General features: G+C 35.9%; 1 protein-coding gene and 1 long non-coding RNA gene across 2 annotated transcripts in view; one reads left to right on the top strand and one right to left on the bottom strand.

The window, feature by feature from the left end:
- The window catches only part of Thsd7a (thrombospondin, type I, domain containing 7A), a 437646-nt gene that overhangs the window by 117642 nt on the left and 296548 nt on the right, over positions 1–23456 (bottom strand). The gene's annotated exons all lie outside the window — the stretch shown is intronic.
- Gm38583 overlaps positions 7622–23456 on the top strand; it is a 41462-nt gene continuing 25627 nt past the window's right edge. The window contains exon 1 of the long non-coding RNA XR_868799.2: positions 7622–7688. This is a non-coding gene — a long non-coding RNA (predicted gene, 38583). The remainder of the gene's footprint in view (positions 7689–23456) is intronic.

Genomic DNA, 23456 nt, shown 5'->3' on the forward strand with positions numbered 1-23456 from the left:
CTGATAGAACTCTGCACTAAACCCATCTGGTCCTCGGCTTTTTTTTTTTTTTTTTTTTTTTTTTTTTGGGTTGGGAGACTATTAATGAGTGCTTCTCTTTCTTTAGGGGTATAGGACTGTTTAGATCATTAACCTGATCTTGATTCAACTTTGGTACCTGGTATCTGTCTAGAAACTTGTCCATTTCATCCAGGTTCTCCAGTTTTGTTGAGTATAGCCTTTTGTAGAAGGATCTGATTTTTTTTTTCATTTCTTCAGGATCTGTTGTTATGTCTCCCTTTTCATTTCTCATTTTGTTAATTAGGATGCTTTCCCTATTCCCTCTAGTGAGTCTGGCTAAGGGTTTATCTATCTTGTTGATTTTCTTAAACAACCAGCTCCTGGTTTGGTTGATTCTTTGAATAGTTCTTCTTGTTTCCACTTGGTTGATTTCACCCCTGAGTTTGATTATTTCCTGCCATTTACTCCTCTTGGGCGAATTTGCTTCCTTTTGTTTTAGAGCTTTTAGGTGTGTTGTCAAGCTGCTAATGTGTGTTCTCTCTAGTTTCTTTTTGGAGGCACTCAGAGCTATGAGTGCTCCTCTTAGAAATTCTTTCATTGTGTCCCATAAGTTTGGATATGTTGTAGTTTCATTTTCATTAAACTCCAAAAAGTCCTTAATTTCTTTCTTTATTCCTTCCTTGACCAATGTATCATTGAAAAGAGTGTTGTTTAGTTTCCACGTGAGTGTTGGCTTTCTATTATTTATTTTGCTATTGAAGATCAGTCTTAGGCCATAGTGATCTGATAGGTTGCATGGGGCAATATCATTATTTTTGTATATGTCGAGGCTTGTTTTGTGACCTATTATGTGGTCAATTTTGGAGAAGGTACCATGAGGTGCTGAGAAGAAGGTATATCCTTTTGTTTTAGGATAAAATGTTCTGTAGATATCTGTCAGATCCATTTGTTTCATAACTTCTGTTAATTTCACTGTGTCTCTGTTTAGTTTCTGTTTCCATGATCTGTCCATTGGTGAAAGTGGTGTGTTGAAGTCTCCCACTATGATTGTGTGAGGTGCAATGTGTGCTTTCAGCTTTACTAAAGTTTCTTTAATGAATGTGGCTGCCCTTGTATTTGGAGCATAGATATTCAGAATTTATAGTTCCTCTTGGAGGATTTTACCTTTGATGAGTATGAAGTGCCCCTCCTTGTCTTTTTTGATGACTTTGTTTTGGAAGTTGATTTTATTAGATATTAGAATGGCTACTCCAGCTTGTTTCTTCAGACCATTTGCTTGGAAAATCATTTTCCAGCCTTTCATTCTGAGGTAGTGTCTATCTTTTTCTTTGAGATGAGTTTCCTGTAAGCACCAAAATGTTGGGTCCTGTTTGTGTAGCCAGTCTGTTAGTCTATGTCTTTTTATTGGGGAGTTGAGTCCATTGATATTAAGAGATATTAAGAAAAAGTAATTGTTGCTTCGTATTATTTTTGTGTTAAAGTTGGCAATCTGTTCTTGTGGCTTCTTGCTTTTTCTAGCACGTGGTTTCCGTCCTTGTATTGGTTTTTTTCTGTTATTATCCTTTGAAGGGCTGGATTCATGTAAAGATAATGTGTGAATTTGGTTTTGTTGTGAAATACTTAGGTTTCTCCATCTATGGTAATTGAGAGTTTGGGTGGGTATAGTAGCCTGGGCTGGCATTTGTCTTCTCTTAGTGTCTGTCTAACATCTGTCCAGGCTCTTCTGGCTTTCATAGTCTCTGGTGAAAAATCTGGTGTAATTGTGATAGGCTTGCCTTTATATGTTACTTGACCTTTTTCCCTTACTACTTTTAATATTCTATCTTTATTTAGTGCATTTTTTGTTCTGATTATTATGTGTCGGGAGAAATTTCTTTTCTGGTCCAGTCTATTTGGAGTTCTGTAAGCTTCTTGAATGTTCATGGGCATCTCTTTCTTTAGGTTTGGGAAGTTTTCTTCTATAATTTTGTTGAAGATATTTGCCGGTCCTTTGGGTTGAAAATCTTCAATCTCATCTACTCCTATTATCCTTAGGTTTGGTCTTCTCATTGTGTCCTGGATTTCCTGGATGTTTTGAGCTAGGATCTTTTTGCATTTTGCATTTTCTTTGATTGTTGTGTGTGTGTTCTCTATGGAATCTTCTGCACCTGAGATTCTCTCTTCCATTTCTTGTATTCTGCTGCTGATGCTTGCATCTATGGTTCCATATTTCTTTCCTAGGGTTTCTATCTCCAGCATTGCCTCACTTTGGGTTTTCTTTATTGTGTCTACTTCCCTTTTTAGGTCTTGAATGATTTTATTCAATTCCATCACCTGTTTGGTTGTGTTTTCCTGCAATTCTTTAAGGGATTTTCGTGCTTCCTCTTTAATGTCTTCTACCTGTTTAGAAGTGTTCTCCTGTATTTCTTTAAGTGAGTTATTAAAGTCCTTCTTGATGTCATCTACCATCATCATGAGATATGCTTTTAAATCCGGGTCTAGCTTTTCGGGTGTGTTGGGGCGCCCTGGACTGTGCGAAGTTGGAGTGCTGCGTTCTAATGATGGTGAGTGGTCTTAGTTTCTGTTAGTAAGATTCTTATTTTTACCTTTCACCATCTGGTAATCTCTGGAGTTAGTTGTTATAGTTGTGTCTGTTTAGAGATTGTTCCTCTGGTGATTCTGTTACCCTCTATCAGCAGACATGGGAAACTAGCTCTCTCCTCTGAGTTTCAGTGGTCAGAGCACTGTCTGCAGGCAAGCTCTCCTTTTACAGGGACGGTGCACAGATATTTGGCGTTCGGACCTCCCTCCTGGCCGAAGCTGAAGGCCCAAAAAAGGACCTTTCCCAGAAGGGTGTTGTTTTGGCCTGTCACAGAAGCTCTTAACTTCTGTAGTCCACACTCTCACCTGTGCAGACTACTTTAGGCAGAGTCTCTTCACTACCTTCTGAGAGAGACATCATATGAAAGATTGAAAAGTTGAAACCTAAAGACTAGGTTAAGTGTCATAGCCAAGGAGTTGAAATCCATCTCTTCAGTCTGTATACCTATAGTGCAATGGTTACTAGTTAATCTTGGTATTTTATTCATTTGTCTCTGTGCCATGTCTTCATTGTTGTGACAATCACCCAAGAGAAGCCATGTTAAGGGAAGAATGATTTCCTTTGTCTTATGGATTCAGAAGTTTAGTTCCATGGATACTTGGAATCATTACTTTCTGTGGCAAGTTAGTCATAATGGCATCGAGCATGTGGCGAACAAAGCACTTATTCATGGTAGACAAAAGGCTAACAGTGATATAGGGTCTGAGACTGCCTAAATGCATGCTGGGTTATCCCCTTCATGCTAGGTTCTACCACCTTCCAAATCAGTGCCACAAGATAGGGGCCATATATGTAGCACATGAGCTATTTTTCTAGGGATATTTCAGATTAAAAAACCACAACTTTCTGAAGGCTATTGTCTTCCACATTATAAACAACAAACGTGTTTTTTTTTCTTTTTAAATATTTTTATTAGGTATTTTCCTCATTTACATTTCCAATGCTGTCCCAAAAGTCCCCCATACCCTCCTCCCTACTCCCCTACCTCCCCCTCCCCCGCACTTTTTGGCCCTGGCGTTACCCTGTACTGGGGCATATAAAGTTTGCATGACCAATGGGCCTCTCTTTCCAGTGATGGCCAACTAGGCCATCTTTTGATACATATGCAGCTAGAGACAAGAGCTCCGGGGTACTGGTTAGCTCATATTGTGTTTTTAAAAACCTCAGTTCATCTAACTATTAGTTAATATTTATAAGGATTTTTTTCTGATATATAAAAATGTGTGGAAGTAATACCAAATATACACAAGAAGATTGGCAATTTAAATAGAAAGCTACATCAAACCAAACCATGGTTACTGAGTATTTTCAGAAACAACGTTGAGTCTCCTAGGAATACATTCATATATCTATAAAGAAAAACTTGATTAGCCTGTCCAAATTGGAATTCAGAAACAACTCAACACATCAAAATTAAAGGATAATGAAAACAAATATTCTAGATAATGAAGAAAAAATTGCAGCTCACATATTTCAATTCTGTTAAGGAATGCTTAACTCTTCCTATCTTCTGGATCCAACAGAAAACTACACAACTGGGTGAATGAAGAGTTTAGGACTTTTATTTATGAGATCCAAAATCTATCTATCTATCTATCTATCTATCTATCTATCTATCTATCTATCTTCTTTTCTTTTCTTTTCTTTTCTTTTCTTTTCTTTTCTTTTCTTTTCTTTTCTTTTCGCTGTGCAGGCTTGAATGTTTTTCTGTGTCCTGCTTTGAGTGCTGCTGTTGGGTGCTGTGAGGAGACCTCAAGCAATATCCAAAGTTGAGATATGCCTTTTAAAAAAATGTTTCCCCTTCTGGTTTCCTTCTGCACCCAGAATTGACCCTGTGCCACAGCTCTCCATATCCAAATTACTTCTGGAAAGAACTGGTCTGCCAGGAGTGCTGACATACCTGAGAACACAGGTGAGACCAGCAATTCTGCGCAAATTCCTGGCCCAAAAGGAACCCAAGCAGAGCCATAGAGGACTTTAAGAAGGACATAAATAATTCCTTTAAAGAAATACAGGAGAACACAGGTAAGCAGTAGAAACCCTTAAAGACAAAACACAAAAATCCCTTAAAGGATTACAGGAAAACACAGCCAGACAAGTGAAGGAATTGAATGAAATCTTCCAGGATCTAAAAATGGAAGTAGAAACAATAAAGAAATCACAAAAGGAGACAACTCTGGAGTAGAAAACCTAGGAAAGAGGTAAGGAGTTATATGTGAGCATCACCAACAGAATACAAGACATAGAAGAGAGAATCTCAGGTGCAGAAGAGACCATAGAAAACATTGATACAACAGCCAAAGAAAATGCAAAATTCAAAAAGCTCCTAACCAAAAACATCCACAAAATCCAGGACACAATGTGAAGACCAAAACTAAGAATAATAGGTGTAGGAGGGAACGAAGATTCCCAATTTGTAGGGTCAGTAAATATGTTCAACAAAATTATAGAAGAAAACTTCTCTAACCTAAAGAAAGAGATGCCCCAAAACATACAAGAAGCCTATAGAACTCCAAATAGACTAAACCAGAAAAGAAATTCCTCCCGACACATAATAGTCAAAACATCAAATCCACAAAACAAAACAAAAAAAGAATATTAAGAGCAGTAAGGGAAAAAGTTCAAGTATCATATAAAGGCAGACCTATCAGAATTACACCAAAATTCTCCCCAGAGAGTATGAATGCTAGAAAATTCTGGGCAGATGTTATACAGATCCTAAGAAAACACAAATGCCAGCCCAGGCTACTATACCCAGTAAACTCTCAATTAACATAGATGGAGAAAACAAGATATTACATGATAAAACCAAATTTATACAGTATCTTTCCACAAATTCAGCCCTACAAAGGATAACATACAGAAAACTCCAACACAAGGAGAGAAACTGCACCCTAGAAAAACCAAGAAATTAATCTTCTTCCAACAATCTGAAAAGATGATAGGCACACAAACATAATTCCATCTCTAACAACAAAAATAATAGGAAGCCACAATCACTATCCCTTAATGTCTATTAACATCAATGGACTCAGTTCCCCAATAAACAACATAGACACACAGACTGGATATATAAACAGAACCCAGGATTTTGCTGCATAGAGAAAATACACCTTAGGGAAAAATACAGACACTACCTCAGAGTACAGGGCTCAAAATAATTTTCCAAGCAAATGGTCCCAAGAAACATGCTGGAGTAGCCATTCTAATATCAAATGAAATCAACTTTCAACCAAAAGTTATCAAAAATGATAAGGAAGGAGATCCATAAATGATTTTGACATACTGAGGGATGGAACTACTTTTTCTGTTCACTACTCATTAAATGTACACACATGGAAACATACTTACCAGTATGTATAAAGTTACTGTTACTATTCCAAACCAAATTCTTGTGATCATTTTTATAATTAGAATACTCATACATAAAAATTGAAAGAATATTATTTTGACTCAGATTTCCATTTTTACTTATTTCAGAAAATGACTTTATAAATCTTTCCACTGTTGATCTTAAGCCCCAAGTTGAAGAGACACTCAACAGAGACATTAGGAAAACAATCTGGGCTCTTATTATTTCTTATCCTATAACTAGAAACTATATTGAGGTTTAAAAACAATGACATCATAATAGAGACGATGGGGAGAAATATTATGTAGATTACAAAGTACTTTAGTAGGTGTTAGGAAGATTACTTAGTCATGAATCACTAAAGTGTGTATGCTGTCCTCTGGACACACACACACACACACACACACACACACACACTTTTGATTTACATTTTTTTCTAAATATAGTTTCACTCCAAATCTGAAAGCAAATATGATATGTCCTAGAGGAAGATTTTGCTCTTACAGAAAATAGTAAATTCTTTTTTAAGTTTTAGATATGGTGGTTTAAAATACTAAAACATTTAATGATACACTTCTGGGAATCCTAATTTCTTCTGTGTGTTCACTTACACAGATAAAGAAGAGTTTTACTTTTAAAAATAAACTAGTTTTTTTTTAATTTGACTTGAATGTCCAGGGCTGTTCTCTCTTCAATACTATGGATAAAACTGGGTGTAATTATTATTTTTAAGGTGATGGACATTATTTAAAAATTAACCATCATGAGAAATTGTATCACTGTTTAAAAGTCTAATTTTCTTTACTCACAAGTTATTCTTATAATAACAAAAGAAAACAAATAAACATACACAAAACCTAAGAAAATCTTACATTTCCCTACTCTCAGTCATCATAAAAATGAAATTCTAAGCACTATCCCAGAACGATCTGTTGCCATGTCACTTGTCAGTTCTAGGTCTACTGCTTATATAATGGTGTTTATTTGTGGTGGAAAAGAATGTTGTATGTTTGAAGTCTTACTTTGTTTAAGCAGTGAACTGCTACAGTAATCAGGAGAAAATAATTTTGGGGAATCATTCTGAGTATTTAGAACAAAAAATCCAACAGAGCATTTCTTCTCCTAATTTAGCATGTATTGAGGGATAGAGGTAGGATTTCCTGCCCTCTCACAGGTCTTCAGAGTGAATGCTCTCTTCACTCATAACATGATCATCTCTAGGCATGGCCATTTAGTAGGCACTTGAGCAAAGTTGGGAAAAATAAGTATATTTAACTAAAAACTTTACACTAGATCATTTTCCAAAATAATTTTTTTCTTTCAGTGCTTAGCTTACTTTCAAAATGATCAATTCAATGTGGCATAATGCAATTTGGAAATCATCAATACTATGACTTGGGGAAATGAGATCACCACACAGAGACAACTTTTTACAAATGGATATTTAATTTCTTTAGGAGTTTACTCTTCTGTGGAAAGTAATTAATCTTGACATTTCAGTAATGCTTTCAGGAGCAATTTGACCTTTGATACAGTTCTTTTTGCAAACTTACAGCTTGACAAATTGACAGAAATACTGCATTTATGGTAAAAGTTAAAAGCCAAACAGAAACCTGACCAACAAACCATGGCTAAGTCAGATGATATCTCCTCCTTTAATCTAATCTTTTGTTTTATTTTTAGCACCTGGCATATATGTGATGGCTTGCTTCAGACTTTTCATAACCATAGGTTCAGAGCAAAGACAATCACAAGGTAAATAAACTCTAGTGAGGCTGTGAGCCATTTGTGCATAAGAAGATAAATGTTAATAGTCATAGCTAAATATGCAATTAAAGAAAAGAGAAATAGAATTCTCATGAATAGTCTTGCTAAAAAATAGAATGTTGAAGAATTCCTTATCATATTCCCTTCAAACTAATAGCACTTCCATCTCCAATTGTATGGTAATTGCCAAAAAACATCAATGAAAATAACTTCAAATCAATTTAATCATATTCAGCTGTAAAACTATATTTTCCAGCATTGTGTGCCATGATATTGCTCTCCAAAACCACTAAAAAAAATCAAAACCACTCTGACCCAGAGAAATCTTAAAAGTTGTTTGGCTTATGTGCACCTGAAATGGATGGAATAGATGCTAGAGAAAGCTTATGTGATCAAATGCAGGGAGAATATGTAGGCAGAGTGAGCTCCAGAGATAATATGTTAATACTTTTGAAGTCTTTATCCTGAGGGTAGGAATAATAAGATAACTGCACTTGGATTTGGATAGACTTGCAAATCCAGTAGGGGGATGGAAGGAGATAAGAAGCACAGAATGAAAATAATAGGGTTTGGAAAGTTTAGGGTTTTAGGCAAATTAAGTTATTGGAGAGTCAAAGGTAAGAATGGTAGATGCCTAAAAATGAGACCACTAGTATGTAGTCCTGTAATAGCCTGTTTAACTTTGAAATCTAGTGTTCAAAGTATAAAGAAACAACATGTTCATTTATAATGACCACAATTTCATTATTTCCATACTAGAGGAGATTAATATAAAATCATAATATGGCACTAATAATTGCTGGCATATTTTGTTTACTGCTGTGTGCTTGGCACTATGTGTTTTGTCATTTTCAGCTGATATAATTTTCCAATAACCCTATGAGGCAGATACAGTTATTATATTCACCTATACTGACACAATGCTGCCTTTCTTAACACAGAAAACTTGTTGGACTTATGTGAATATTGTGTGACTCTCAGGCAGAATATTTTAGTATAGAGAAAAGAAGAAAGAAAAGACTCAAAGGATTATTTATCTTAAGGATTAAAAGGTGAAGCCTGTGACAACAAAAGGGAAACAGTCTTGCCACACCCAGTTGATGGCAGGGTATCATTCAGTGAGCATATGGATCCAGTAGTAATACTTCTCACTTAGAAAAATGATTATCCTATGGATCACTATCATAGTGCATTGTATTGTACTGTACCAATGAGAAAGCATGCCATGGACCTCAAAGATGCAGGTATGTCTCTGAGCCCATTGTCAAATTCAATGTGCCTAACATAGTCTCATCCAAGTCAATGGCTGTTAAATAACTTTAATCGCTTTATCCTAGCTTAGGAGGAATTTATGAAGCTTTAGAGGCTGACAAAAAATACACACATAGAAGAAGTATAATTGAATATTCTGAATATCAGAGAATTAAATTATTTGATAAAATGAGATAATAATGAATATATTGTGACTCATTTATCATTTATCAGTTATTCTATTTATTCTCTCTAACCATTTTATAGGTTTACTAAATCCATTTCCAATGTTTGTCAAGAGAATCTAATGTTTTTTCCCCATTTCAACTTAAAAGTAGTAATATATTTAATGTACTTTGAAAATCTCATTTACAATTTATGTTTCTAAAAATTAGCATTTCATTACAAGGGCACATTTATTTTTAGCTCAAAAGAGTTGAATGGCATTCTTAAAAGATACAAATGGTTCTTATATTTGAATTAAGCGTAAAAGGCTTTTCAAAAAATAGAAACACTTAAGTTAAAAGTGGTCTTTTATATATGCATTTAAAAATAAGTGATTAAATAAATTAATATACTTATATAACATAAAGGTCACATAGGTTCAGAAGAATAATCTTTTCAGTAGAGTCTGTTCAGTGAAAAGTTACAGAAAATTTCATATGCTTAAATGTGAGGTGAGGATTCAAAATAATTAGGCAATGAGTCTTGTGGGGTGAAGGGAGCAGGATGTAAGTGAAGAAGTAAAAAAAGTGAATTAAATAAAAATAATAATTGTCATTCCTGCCATTATTACATTTCAAGGGCAAGTACTTTGACTTGATTTATATGCCTTGGGGCTTAGTATCTAGTTTTTTCCTGCTCGTAGGTACTTGACATAATAAGAGATTGAACTGATAAGATGCAGAACCAACAAGCACTTCACTAAGACTAAAACTTTTGAAGCAGACAGAAACTATATGGGAAAACATAATGGAAAGGGAGCAATTGTCCCCAGCAGGGACTAAGAATTGGATTGTTCTCAGTTTTGGAATTTTTCTGTTAATTAAATGCTTTCTTATGGAGAATGTGGTTTCCTACTAATTAGAAACTCATGTTACTTCAATGTGGCTATTATTAATATTTGGCTGAATCTTCTACTCCACAGCCAAACAATAATTTTAGAGATAATTTCTGTTGTTTAATTCTTTACTGTAACTTCCATCAATCCACATGTAATATGAAGTATTTCCCCAGTACTAAAAGGCTCTCTTTGATCTGAGACTTGGTCATCTCTATAGTTCTGTTCTGAGCACAAAGTCTTTCATATAAATACACACCATAACCAAAAGCAATGTGGGGAAAGAAAGATGGCCTACACCTTACATCCACCATTGAAGGCAGTCAAAGAAGGACCTTGAGGAAGTAAATCAATCAGAGACAATGTAGCAACATAATTGACTTGATCCTGGTGGCTTGCTCAGCCTGCCTTCTAATACAACCTAGGATCATCTGTCCAGGCATGGCACTGCCCATGGTGCCAAGATCAATCATTAATCAAGAAAATGGCCCAGAGGTATGAGCACAGGCCAATCTGATGGAAGAAATGCCTCAATAGAGGTTCTTCATTTCAAGGCTACTCATTTTGTTACAAGTTGGCAAAAACTAACCAACACAGCTGACATGGTAAGATTTGCCCATTGATGCAACAGCAGCACAGATGTTATACAGGTAAGCAGTCCCATTATGATTAGACCTAAGGCCTGTATTTCAGGACAAAGTACATATGTGGTACTGGAAAACAGGCCAAGAACTCCTGGACAGCTCACATGCCTCAGGGGTGAAACTAATTTTATTTTGATAAATTAACATAATATTAAATTGGCCTCAAAATTTATATATCTCTACCCACAGATTAGTATTGCTCTCACATATTATTTGATAATGGCTCATAAGTGAACTGGTCAAAGGATAAAGAATAAATTCTGTGTAGCTCTCAGCCACAAAAGTGATATCTACAACATAAAAATGTGTGTGTGTGCGCGCGCACGCGCACACACACACACACACACAGAGGCTGTACTCTATGCTTCAAAGATGATTGTGGAAAATGGGGTAGAAAGATCCTATTGTGTACGTCAGGCAGTGTTGGAGGGAAACAGTATTTCTGGACACAACAGAACCATTGCACCCATGAACTCATGGAGCTGTGGTTGTCTGTACAAGATCAAGCTGGTCAATGTTGAACCACGAAGAGGGAAGTAATTTACAAGCCTCCCCAACAACTGAGGAGCTATGGAGAGTTGATGACTTATTGAGAAGGAGGGTTAAGTATTCTTTGTGGATGTGGCCACTGATAGGTGGACCATTGTTCAATAGATCACCCTGGATGCCCAAGATTATATGAACTTGATAAGTTATAAGATATTAAAAAGTGGACAGGAAGTTCAGGGGTAATAGGAAGGTGTGGTGGATCTGGATGTATGTGGGTTAATATGATCAAAATATATTTTATGAATTTCTCAAAAATCAATAAAAATTTAATATAAAATATTTAAATATTATGATAGTTCTTATTTTTCCATTCACATATATAGTGCGACTTAGGTCTTTGGTAATTCACAGAGTAAAAGGATGGAAGTTAATTTGCCATCTAGTAACTCAAAATGGTGGTTACTCACAGAGACTATACAGGACTAGCCATGTCAACATAAGTAATGGAAGGGGGTGGGTGTGAGGCCACATGAAGCCTTAATCGTCACTAGTGAACTGTTGACTATTAGATTCTGACAGAGGAACAATAACAGACTTCAGATATTTATCTAATGCAGAATCCACAGGACTCCAATGGATAGCTCCATACTGGAACATTTGTTGATTTCCTACTAATATACTAGGGATGACTATGAAAACAGTCGTGACTCCAGATGCTATCTCTGCTAAATGATACATTTGTACTGTGTACTTTGCTGTTGTGATCATAGACTTCAATATTATATCCCATAAAAGAGGCTTCTCCTGACTAGTTGACTATGCCTAATTGTAGAAATAACTTCACTCAGATGTCAAAGACAATATATTGCTATAGTGTGAAATCCTGAAAGGAATAATTTAAATTTTAAATTCTTATCTTCAAAAACAGGCTACTTACTAATAGTTTACTAAATCTCTATAAATGACTTTTTACAGGTAAGTTGAATTTAAATTATAATCTTGACAAAATTAAATATAAAAATGTAATTAAAAAACAGGATATAAAGTTTGCAAGACCAATGTGGGGGGTGGAGGGTCTGGGGAATTTTGGGATAACATTTGAAATGTAAATGAAGAAAATACCTAATTAAAAAATTAATTAAAAAATAAAAAGAAAAAGAAAAAAAGAAAAAAAAGGAAAATAAATAATCCTTTAAAAACAAAACAAAACAAAGGATATATATAATGATTCCTTGAGTAATTTCATGTGTGTTTATTAATAAATTTGAAATTGAAAATATAGTATAATCATTCTGTTATGTTAGTTCCACACTTTGTATAAAAGGACAAGTCCATTCTATTTATGCTACTATGTTGTACCAAAATTATAGTTCTGACCATGTAGATAAAGTCTTCGAATGATGCAAGTGAGTGAAACGCAGAAACAAATATTATAAAAATTTCCCACTGAAATCATTATGCTGAGAGGCAGCCTGTACTGCTCTTTAACTCATCCATGGAGTCAACAACTTAAGCAACAGAAGATAAAAATGCTTTTATTTCATTATTTTAAAAAATGTAAAAACTATGTTTTTTAAAAAAAATTTTTTATTAGATATTTTCTTCCTTTAAATTTCAAATGCTATCCTGAAAGTCCCCTATACCCTTCCCAACCCTGCTCCCCTACCCAGCCACTCCCATTTCTTGGCCCTAGTGTTCCCCTGTACTGGGGCATATAAAGTTTGCAAGACCAAGGGGCCTCTCTTCCCAATGATGGCCAACTAGGCCATCTTCTGATACATATGCAGCTAGAGACATGAGCTCTGGGGGTACTGATTAGTTCATATTGTTGTTCCACCTATAGGGTTGCAGATCCCTTTAGCTCCTTGGGTACTTTCTCTAGCACCTACATTGGGGGCCCTGTATTCCAACCAATAGATGACTGTGAGGATCCACTTCTGTATTTGCCAGGCACTGGCATAGCCTCACAAGAGACATCTATATCAGGGTCCTTTCAAGAAAATATTGCTGGCCTATGCAATAGTGTCTATGTCTGGTGGCTAATTATGGGATGGATCCCCGGGTGTGGCAGTCTCTGGATGGTCCATCCTTTTGTCTCAGCTCCAAACTTTGTCTCTGTAACTCCTTCCATGGTTATTATTATTCTAAGGAGGAGTGAAGTATCCACATGCTGGTCTTCCTTCTTCTTGATTTTCTTGTGTTTTGCAAATTGTATCTTGGGTAGTCTTTCTGGGCTCATATTCACTTATCAGTGAGTACATATCAAGTGAGTTCTTTTGTGATTGGGTTACCTCATTCAGAATTATATCCTCCAGATACATCCATTTGCCTACGAATTTCATAAATTTGTTGTTTTTAATAGCTGAGTAGTTGTGTTCCATTGTGTAAATGTACCAAATTTTCTGTATCCATTCCTCTGTTGAGGGAAATCTGGGTTCTTTTATACTTCTGGCTATTATAAATAAGGCTGCTATGAACATAGTGGAGCATGTGTCCTTATTACCAGTTGGAACATCTTCTGGGTATATGCTCAGAAGAGGTATTGCTGGATCTTCCAGTAGTACTATGTCCAATGTTTTAAAACTATGTTTTAAAATCTCTTGTACAATAAAAGTTGAAACCATCTTTCTCATCCATTGGTGGTTTGAAGGAGAAATGTCCCCCAAGGGCGCATGTATTTGAACATGAGGTTATGACACTTTTGAGACATGGAACTGGAGGGAGTAAGTAACTGGGGGAGGTTTGTGGGAGTTCATAGCCTTACCCAGATCTAGTTTCCCTCATTTTTCTAGTGTCTGAGTTTGAAGATGTGATCTCTCAGCTTCCTGTCCTAGCTGCCTTCTTCCATGCGTTCTATGCTATTATACGGATTCCTTGGTACCATTAGCCAAACAAAATTATTTTTTGTAATTGTTTTTGGCCATGATATTTTACCACATCAACTAATAAACAATACATCCCTCAAAATAAAAATATGCCTTTAAGAAGAAAAAGCTCTGAATTTAATGGCAGTCTGTAAGGACACAAAGCACTGGAAATCATGTAAGAAAAGCTGATAATCTTTACATATTCTGATTTCTCCTTTTGGAAGTCACTTTATTTTAAGCCTCTCTTAGCTCTTCTTTAGATTTCAGTTGTCAGTAGGCAACTATATCAGTTTAAAAACAACTTGATACGCATCTAACATAACATCTTAAAGATGTATACATTGCTTTCCAGTCTATGTTCTCTCCGAAAATTAGGTGATCATCAAGGAACTTAGACATTTGTAATGAAGGAACCAGCAAAGTTTTCAAAAAATAAAATTTTGTTACATAGTAGACGACACGGGATGCTGTGTAGTTCATGGGCAGAAATGACAGACACAGTATGTCCATGGAAGTAAAATGGAGGAAGGCCTTAGAGACAGAAGTGTCTTATAGGTACCAGGAGCAGAGTGCCTGCTAGACTACCACTCTGGACTGACTAAGTTCTTATTTTAAAACTGTTGATAACTATTTCTTAACTTTCTTTTTATCTATAATAACCACTTGCATAGATCAAGTTAGAAATATAGACAGAGACCAAGAAAATACAGTATGTGGAAGGTTTAATCTATGCTATGATAGAGATGCAAGAAAACCAGTGCTGATATACAATGGGGGAAGGCACTAGGCTCTGACTGGAGCAGATGGCGTTCAATGTGCCTTTTGAAGCACAAAATTTCACAGAGATATAAGGAGGAAAACACGTAAGAAGACAGAGAACCAGGCCTGCAGATTATGTGATGAGGGACCCATGAGCTTTACCTAGGTATTTACAGGATGCTCTACATGTATTGGGCACATCATAGAACATAGAAGACTGTAATTCCTTCTTTAAAATTAATGCAGTTATTGTCCTAGTAGAATCAAGAAAGACAAGCCGAAAAATATAAAAGTATGTACAGATCTCCCTGAAATTCAGTCACAAACCCAGATGTCCTTCAACAGAGGATTGGATACAGAAAATGTGGTACATTGAAGTACTACTCAGGTATAAAAAACAATGAATTCATTAAATTTTTAGGCAAATGGACGGGATTAGAAAATATCATCCTGAATGAGGTAACACAATCACAAAAGAACTCACTTGATATGTACTCACTGATAAGTGGATTAGCCAAAAGCTCAAAATACCCAAGATATAATTCATAGACCACATGAAGCTCAAGAAGAAGAAAGACCAAAGTGTGGATGCTTCAGTCCTTCTTAAAAGGGGGAACAAAATACTCAAGGTATGAAATATGGAGAAATAGTGTGGAGCAGAGACTGAAATACAGGCCATCCAGAGACTGTCCCACCTGCCCACCTGGGGATCCATCCCATATACAGTCTCCAAACCCAGACACTATTGTGGATGTTAACAAGTACTTGCTGACAGGAGCCTGATATAGCTGTCTCCTGAGAGGCTCCACCACTACCTGACAAACACAGAGGTGAATGCTTACAGCCAACCATTGGACTGAGCACAGGGTCCCCAATGAAGGAATTAGAACAAGGATCGAAGGACCTGAAGGGGTTTGCAGCCCCATAAGAACAGCACCAATATGAACCAACCAGAGCTCCCAGAGCTCCCGGGGACTAAATCACCAACCAAAGAGTACACATGGAGAGACCCATTGCTCCAGCTGCATATGTAGCAGAGGATGGCCTTGTTGCACATCAATGGGAGGAGAGGGCCTTGGTCCTGGGAAGACTCGATGCCCCAGTGTAGGGGAATGCCAGGGCAGGGAGGGAAGAATGGCTGTGTGGGTGAGTAGCATCTTAGAAGCAGGAAGAGGGAGGATGGGATAAGGGGTTTCCAGAGGGGAAACCATGAAAGTGGGTAACATTTGAAAAGTAAATAAAAAAAATCCAATAAAAACAGACATGTTTTCTATTCATGTGCTGTATACCTAGAACTTGAGGTTCTTTGGAAAATTAACACTTAATTGATCATGCCCACCAGTTTCCAGAAATCTACAATCCAGTAGACAAGAAATGATGTCAAAATAGTTATCAGATTTGTACCTCTGGATATAAATAAAACGAAACAGTGGGAACTGGGTTAGGGAAAGATTTTACTCACAGGCTTTTTCTAACTCTTCTGCTTTCATCATATATTAGTTACTTTTCTATCGCTGTGATTAAAATACCATGACCGAAGACAACCTACAGGAATAAGAGTATATTTGGCCTATGGGTCTGGACATAGACATGTTGGGGTGGTTAAGGCTACTAATGGCAGGGGCAGCATTGTAACAGATAACTGAAGCAGAAAGTTGAGAAGTAACCACAGTTCACAGAAAGTAGAGAGAGAAAAGAGGAAGTTGGGGAAAGTTACAAACTCTCAATGTTTCTGCCAGAGATGTGCTTCCTTTTGTATGCCTTCACAATCTGAATGCTCCAAGGCCTCCCCAGAAAGTGCCACCAAACAGCAACCAAGGGTAGCAACTGATGTGTTTAATTTTGGGCACTTTGAATTGATATAAATAATGTTTTAAACATGCTTTGCATGGATTTAATGCAATACAGCTTTCTATTTAATTATGCACATAGAAATAGGGCCCCTATGTCATCAGTCTTTAGAATGTTGATTTTGTTAGACAATAGCAACCTAACTTTTATCCAGTAGTATTGAAGAGTTCCAAACCCTCACCAACTCTTGGTTTTTCTAATGATTCCATTTTAATTGCCCCAATGAATATATATTGGTATTTTTGGTTTAGTTGGTATATTTCAGTTATTAATATATATATATATATATATTAATTCATTTATTTTAAAATATCTCTTTGTAATATCCTGTTTTCTACTGTTAATGATTGTTCCTATTGATTTGTAGCACTATTTATAATCTTTGTGTGCATGTATGGGCAAGTATGCAATCATGTGTGTATTAAGGCCAGAGGACAACTTCATGTGGTATAAGTACCATCTAACTTGTTCTTGTTATTGTTTTGTTATGTTATGTTCAGTGGCTTGGAATTTTTCAAATGGGTAATGCAAATTCTAGAGATCCTCTTGTTATCGTGGGCTTTCCGGCATGCTTCCTCAAATATCCATCACCTTCTTAACTCTTCAGCATGTCCATCCATTTTTATAAATACTTTACAAGTTTTCCAATTTTTCTGAGAAGTACCATTGGTCTTAATTATTATTATTTCCATCATTATCTTTATTAGGAGACTTGCTGTGTATGACATTCCTAAGATATTTAATCTCTGAACTCTCAATTTATTTTTCTATAAAAGCAGAATTATCACCTTTAAATTTTTCCAAGCAATAAAGGGTAGAACCAAAGCTCTTCAAATTTATCAACAAACTACATTCAATGAAACTTTCAGAAGAAATCGGATGTCTAGCTATATTCCATTGTTCAGAATCGAAAGGTTTCACATCCCTTTGCCATTTCAAGCTATTTTGTGTCTTTGGGCCTCCTTTTAGGGCATCCTATAATTTTTTAATGCATTATATTCTTTAAATGATTGGACCCATTGAACCAGTATGGACCATAATGTCAAACAGTCCTGACCACCATACTTGAAAGGGATCATTAACTCTGAACATGAGTAACATTTACTGTGTGGTGCCTGAGAATCCGCAGGGAAGAAACAATGGATCCGAGCTTTGGATTTTTTCTAGCTATTCAATGTTTATGTTTATTAATTTCATGAATCTGCTTCTGTACATAATAGAATTAAATTCTCTGGTGATCTGTTTTAAGGGTTAAATATGATTGACATAATAGCTGAACATAGCACAGAAAACTTACAAACTACGATCATTTGCTACTGGTAGGACGACTCATTTAAGGTTGATTATGTATGTTTTATTTTCAGACAACTTCATTCCGTACAGTTTGTATGTTTTACTCATTGTCATTTTTGCCCATTAATGTTTTAAGTCCTTTATCATCACAGCAAAACACGCAAAGGTATTTGTACAGACTACAATATGCTGAAAATAATAAGTGTTTATAAATGTTTTTTATTGAATCACATTAATATATGAATCTGTAATATTTTTGAAGTAGACAGTAGATATTAAGTTTAGTAAAAGGTGACAATTTTATCTTAAATCTAGCATGATCTACTCTCCAACTTTCATTCATAAATGTGGCTCCATGTGAGGTCTGTAAAATCAGTGACCATAAGCATATCGATCACACTTCCCCACAGAAGACTTCTTCTGTACATAATACAATCAAATGTCATGTAGGCATAAAAGAAAAAGTAAGACTGATGACAGATAGAGGTCTCAGTAGGGCAGAGGATCAATTTTAGTCATGGAAACAGCAGGAATCAATATGCAGACCATCAGTCAACAAATATACTGAAAGATTTTATAGGGAACAAGAATGCTGACTGTGCTATTCAGAAAATGGTAACTGACAGATATTGCTCTTCAAATGTCATCATTTACTATCCCTGTAATTCTACTACAGAATTATCAAAACATAACCAATGAACCTGGTACAGAGGACAGAAGAAGTTACTACATGTTTAGATTTTTCATTCTGCTGAATGTATCTAACCACAAGCATAATCGAAGACTATTGGAGAAGAGTCCTCAGCCTGAGCTGGCCTTTCTGATTTCCTATAAATAACCCCTCAAGTCATCTATTCTCTTAGATCCTCCAAGAGTTACACATGGCTGTAACATCCACACAGCCTCATGTTCTCAAAGAATCATACGCAAACACAAAAGTTTCAAAAGTTCATCCTGGACAGCAGGACTTCTAAGACAGAAATTTCTAGAGACACTGAGTCCAAAAGTGTGCATAACAGTGTTTTGTTGTTTTCATTCTCATTTTGAATGTTTGTTTAATAGCATATTGTTCCCATTATGACTTTTCCTTCAACTCAAAATGCATTAGGCAGATACATATATGTGCATTCATTAATTCACAGGTTACCTGGTTTCTCAAAAATATATTTTAATATGACAATATATGCACTAGCTGGTAGTAATTAAAAAGAGGCAAGCGATGAATTTATGTTTTGAAAGTAGAGACAGAGGAATTATTTCTTTAAATGGAATCTTGAGGCTTTCATTGGGTTACAAGCACTTCAAAAATCTTAACTCTCAGCTTTTTAGTGGTCAATACAAAGGGAGATTAATTGCAGAATTCATCATAGTTATTTTCAAGAAAGGTAAAACTGTTCTTGAGTATAAAACACTATCAAGTTTATTACCAAAATTCTATCACACAGATATTCTATAATGTAATAAATAAATGTTATCAATCATAATTTTCAATGGACTTTCTGTGGTAGTGGCTTCAGAACCAACACAATTAAGTAAAATACTACTCAGTGTAAAGATGGTTGTTTATAAGAATTCAGAATATGCTTTCTAATGAAAATATATCTGATCTTTATATTTGTAAAAATCCTGAAAAAGGGTTGAATGACAGTTCTAATATGATATTTTAGCACCCAAATCCAAACAAACATACCTAAAATTAAGGAAGGTAGAATTAACCTGGGAAGAATCTTTGTAAAAGGGCCTTCTATGACACGGAGTGAAAACTCAATGAGAGGACAGAGCCATTCACCAGATGAGCTCATTCACAACACCAGTCCTCCAACTCTCAGACAAAATCCTCAGAAGCCCATAAATCATAGCCTGCTTTCCATTCTGTCCTTAGAAAGTACGTATTTCCTCACAGGCTACTGGGCACGCACCCAGCAGAAGTAGGTCACTCTTGCCTAATAAGTAACTAGCAGAGATCAATATGTCTTAAAATATTCATGACTAAATATTCACTGCATTGATTTATACAACAGTCTATATAATCTCATGTCTGTAGATAAAATTTAATAAAAACATACTGTTTTCCAATATTTTGGTCATGCATCTATAAGCTTTTGTTTTCCTTTCCATGTATCTTAGTTTTCCTTCTAGTAAACAGTGGAGAGCTCAAAATTGACTTATTTTTTTATTAAGGGTCTTCTCCTTACAAATTTTAAATAAACTGTAAAATTCGTATGTGTTTACAGTTTAAGCATTGAAGACAATAATTAAATCATATCAAAGTTGTCCAAATAAGAAAAAAAAAAAGCATTCTTTAAAATCCTAACATCTCATTGCCTGAAGTTTTCTTATGGGAAGCTACTTACTGTTTGTCATGATTTTGTTTTTTAATTTGTTTCCATCATAGTATGAAACACTTAAAAATGAAGATATCATGTTTCTTAATAGCTAAATAAAAAATAATATCCTCTTGTACAAATAAAGTAGATTTTCACTATCTGTTCTTCAGTTGACAGACATCTAGGCTGTTTCCATTTCCAGTAACTGTGACTAGAACAGGGTGAGCCGGAATCTCTATCATAGAATATAAAGCTCCGTGGACACGGGCCCAAGAGTGGTACAGTTGAAGCATGTGTTAGATCTATTTTTGGCATGTAGAAGAAGCTCTACATTGATGTTCAGAGTGACTGCACCCGTGTGCATCCCACTAGCAGTAAGTGAGCATCCCCCTTTCCAACATTCACCGCAACATTTGTCATCATTTATCTATTTATTGATTGATTTTTTTTCTTAGCCATTCTAAGTTGGGTAAGATGAAATTTCATGGTAGTTTTAGTTTGCATTTCCCATAAAGCTAAGGATGTTGCCCATTTTTAAGTGTTTTTCAGTCATTTGTTTTTGTACTTCATCTTTTAAACATTTTCTGTTGAGTTGCATGATGCATTTTTAAAATTGGGTTATTAGATTTTAAATTTTGTTGTCTATTCTAGATTAGTTTGAATAAGAATGATCTGAGAGGAGAGTGGCATTAGGTGGTTTGGCCTTGTTGGAGTAGGTGTGGCTTTGTTGTAGAAAGTATGTCAGTGAGAGTGGGCTTTGGAATTTCACGTGTTCAATCCAGGTCCAGTCTCTCTGTGTGTGTGTGTGTCTGTCTCTCTCTCTCTCTCTTGCCCTCACTCTTTCTTGCTCCTCTTGCTCTCTCTCTTTCCTTCTCTCTTCTTCCTACTGATAGGGAGGTAGAACTCTAGGCTACCTCTTTGCAACCTTGACTGCCTGATTGCCAACATGCTTCCTACTGTGATGATAATGGACTATACTTCTGAAATTTAAGCCAGCATGAATTTCCTTTATTAAAGTTGCTGTGGTCATGGGGTCTCTTTGCGGCAATAGAGCATTGACTAAGACAGCTGGTAGAAATATTTTCCTTTTGTAGGATATCACTTCCCTCGAGCGATAGTACCATTGCTGTGCGGGACCTCTGTAGTTTCATGAGATCCCATTTATTATTTATTGATCTTAAGCCCGTGCTATTTGGATTCTGTCCTAAAAGCTTTTTGAAATATAAAGTTATTCAATCTTCAGGTAAATGAATGGAGCTAAAAAAACAACCATTCTGAGGAAACTAAACAAGACCCAGGAAGATAAATCCTACATGTTTTCTCTCATTTGTGGATGTGAGCTGTAAATCTTTAGATATGTGTGTTTCATTTGGAATGACCGTAGAGGTCTGGAAACTGTTAAGGGCCCATTGGGAGAGGGTTTCTTGGGAGGGGAGATGAAATGCACTATTACAAAGAATTAATGGGAATAAGGGACCAGGAAAGGATGAATTAGGATAAGGGTGCAAGAGCAGGGTAGAGGAGGGACTATGGAGAGGGGTAGGGTATATCAAATATATTTTGAAAAAAAGTCATATGAAAACTACTTTAAAAGCTCACTAAAATATGCATAATAACATAGATAAAGGAGTTGAAATGGAGTTGCATAATAATGGGGAATGATGCCCCTATAAGACACCAGACACTAAGAAATAAAAAGCCCAGTGTAAGGAATGGGGTGTTTCTTTTGCTGTTGATGGTCAGTGATCATCTTATAGACCCCCCAAACATTAAAAAATATTTATTGCCTATACTTTTGCTTACCCTAAGACCTTGGGTGAAGACACCACATATTTGAGTTACAGAATATGGAAAAATCAAGCTGGTTCAGATCTAGATACTTTATCTCTGCTGACTTGGTTTGACAAAGCTAGATGGTTCTATGGGTGCTATTGAGGGAGGAAAGACATGAAAAATCTTTTTCACCTTTGAATCCTGAAAGCCACAATAATGACTAGCCTGGAAAAATATGTCCATTGCTGTAATAGTGGTACAAATGTCTGATACTAATCACCTTTCTGATTGTATTTAAGGTCTGCTCTAAGACAGAACTCATTCCAGGCCTCATTATCAGGGCAGAAATTCGTAGCTAAAAAGGACACAGGCCCTGGGGCTAACCTACTACTATTATTATACTTTATGGACATAGTATTAAAACAACTCCTAGTGACTTATCAATATACCCAGAGATTAATGCATCACTTAGCATTCATAAAAGTAGAGTCTGTTTGCAGAAAAATGGTGTTTAACATAGAGATCCACAACTGAACAAGGGGCATAGAATTAAGGATTGTAACATGATCAACTGTAAATGGAACATTCATACCAAATACCTTTATTGCAAGTCTCAGGGGTCATTGAGGGAAAGAGGGTACAGTATAAAAGCTAGATGTGATGGATAATTACAAGGATACAGTACATTCTGGACACAGAAGGACAGCTGCACTTATGAACTCAGAGGAGTTGTGAAGGCATCCAAAAAGCCTGTCGAATCTCAAGCAAGACCAAATCCCAGCATGGAGAGGGTGGTATGCATGAAGTACTCCCTAACTAAGAAGCTATTATTAGCTTCTGGGAAAAAGAGAACAGTTTTCTCTATCAATGTTGCCTAGTTAAGCTGACCACATACCAGTGGAAGGATACATATCTAATAATATATGGTAAGCAAAAATTGGGCTGGATGGGTTTTAATAAAAGGACTGAAAGTGTTAGGAAAGGAATGTAGATATGGGAAAAGGTGGAAGAAAGCAAGAATATAATCAAAACACATTTCAGGAAATTCTTAAGCATTAATAAAAGCATAGACAATAAAAATATCAATGCATTGCAAATATTTAACTTAAAAGAGCAACACATATACACTGTCATTCTTTAATTATCTTTTTCCTGATAATCTACATTAAATCTGTTAAGGAGATGGTCTATTCAAATAAGGTTTCTATTGCTGTGATAAAATGTCATGGCCAAAACTAAGTTAGTGAGAAAAGGGCTTCTTTCACCTCACAAATTGTGGTCCATCATTGAGGGAAGTTGGAACAAGAACTAAAGAAACATGGGAACAGGAACTGATATGGAGGCTATGGAGGGCGGCTGTTTACTGCCTTGTTCTTCATGGCTTGTATAGGCTGCTGTTTTATAGAAGCCCAGACCTCAAGGTCATTTGCAGATACACCAAG

The sequence above is a fragment of the Mus musculus genome, chromosome 6 (genome assembly GCF_000001635.26).
Source record: "Mus musculus strain C57BL/6J chromosome 6, GRCm38.p6 C57BL/6J".
NCBI lineage: Eukaryota > Metazoa > Chordata > Mammalia > Rodentia > Muridae > Mus > Mus musculus.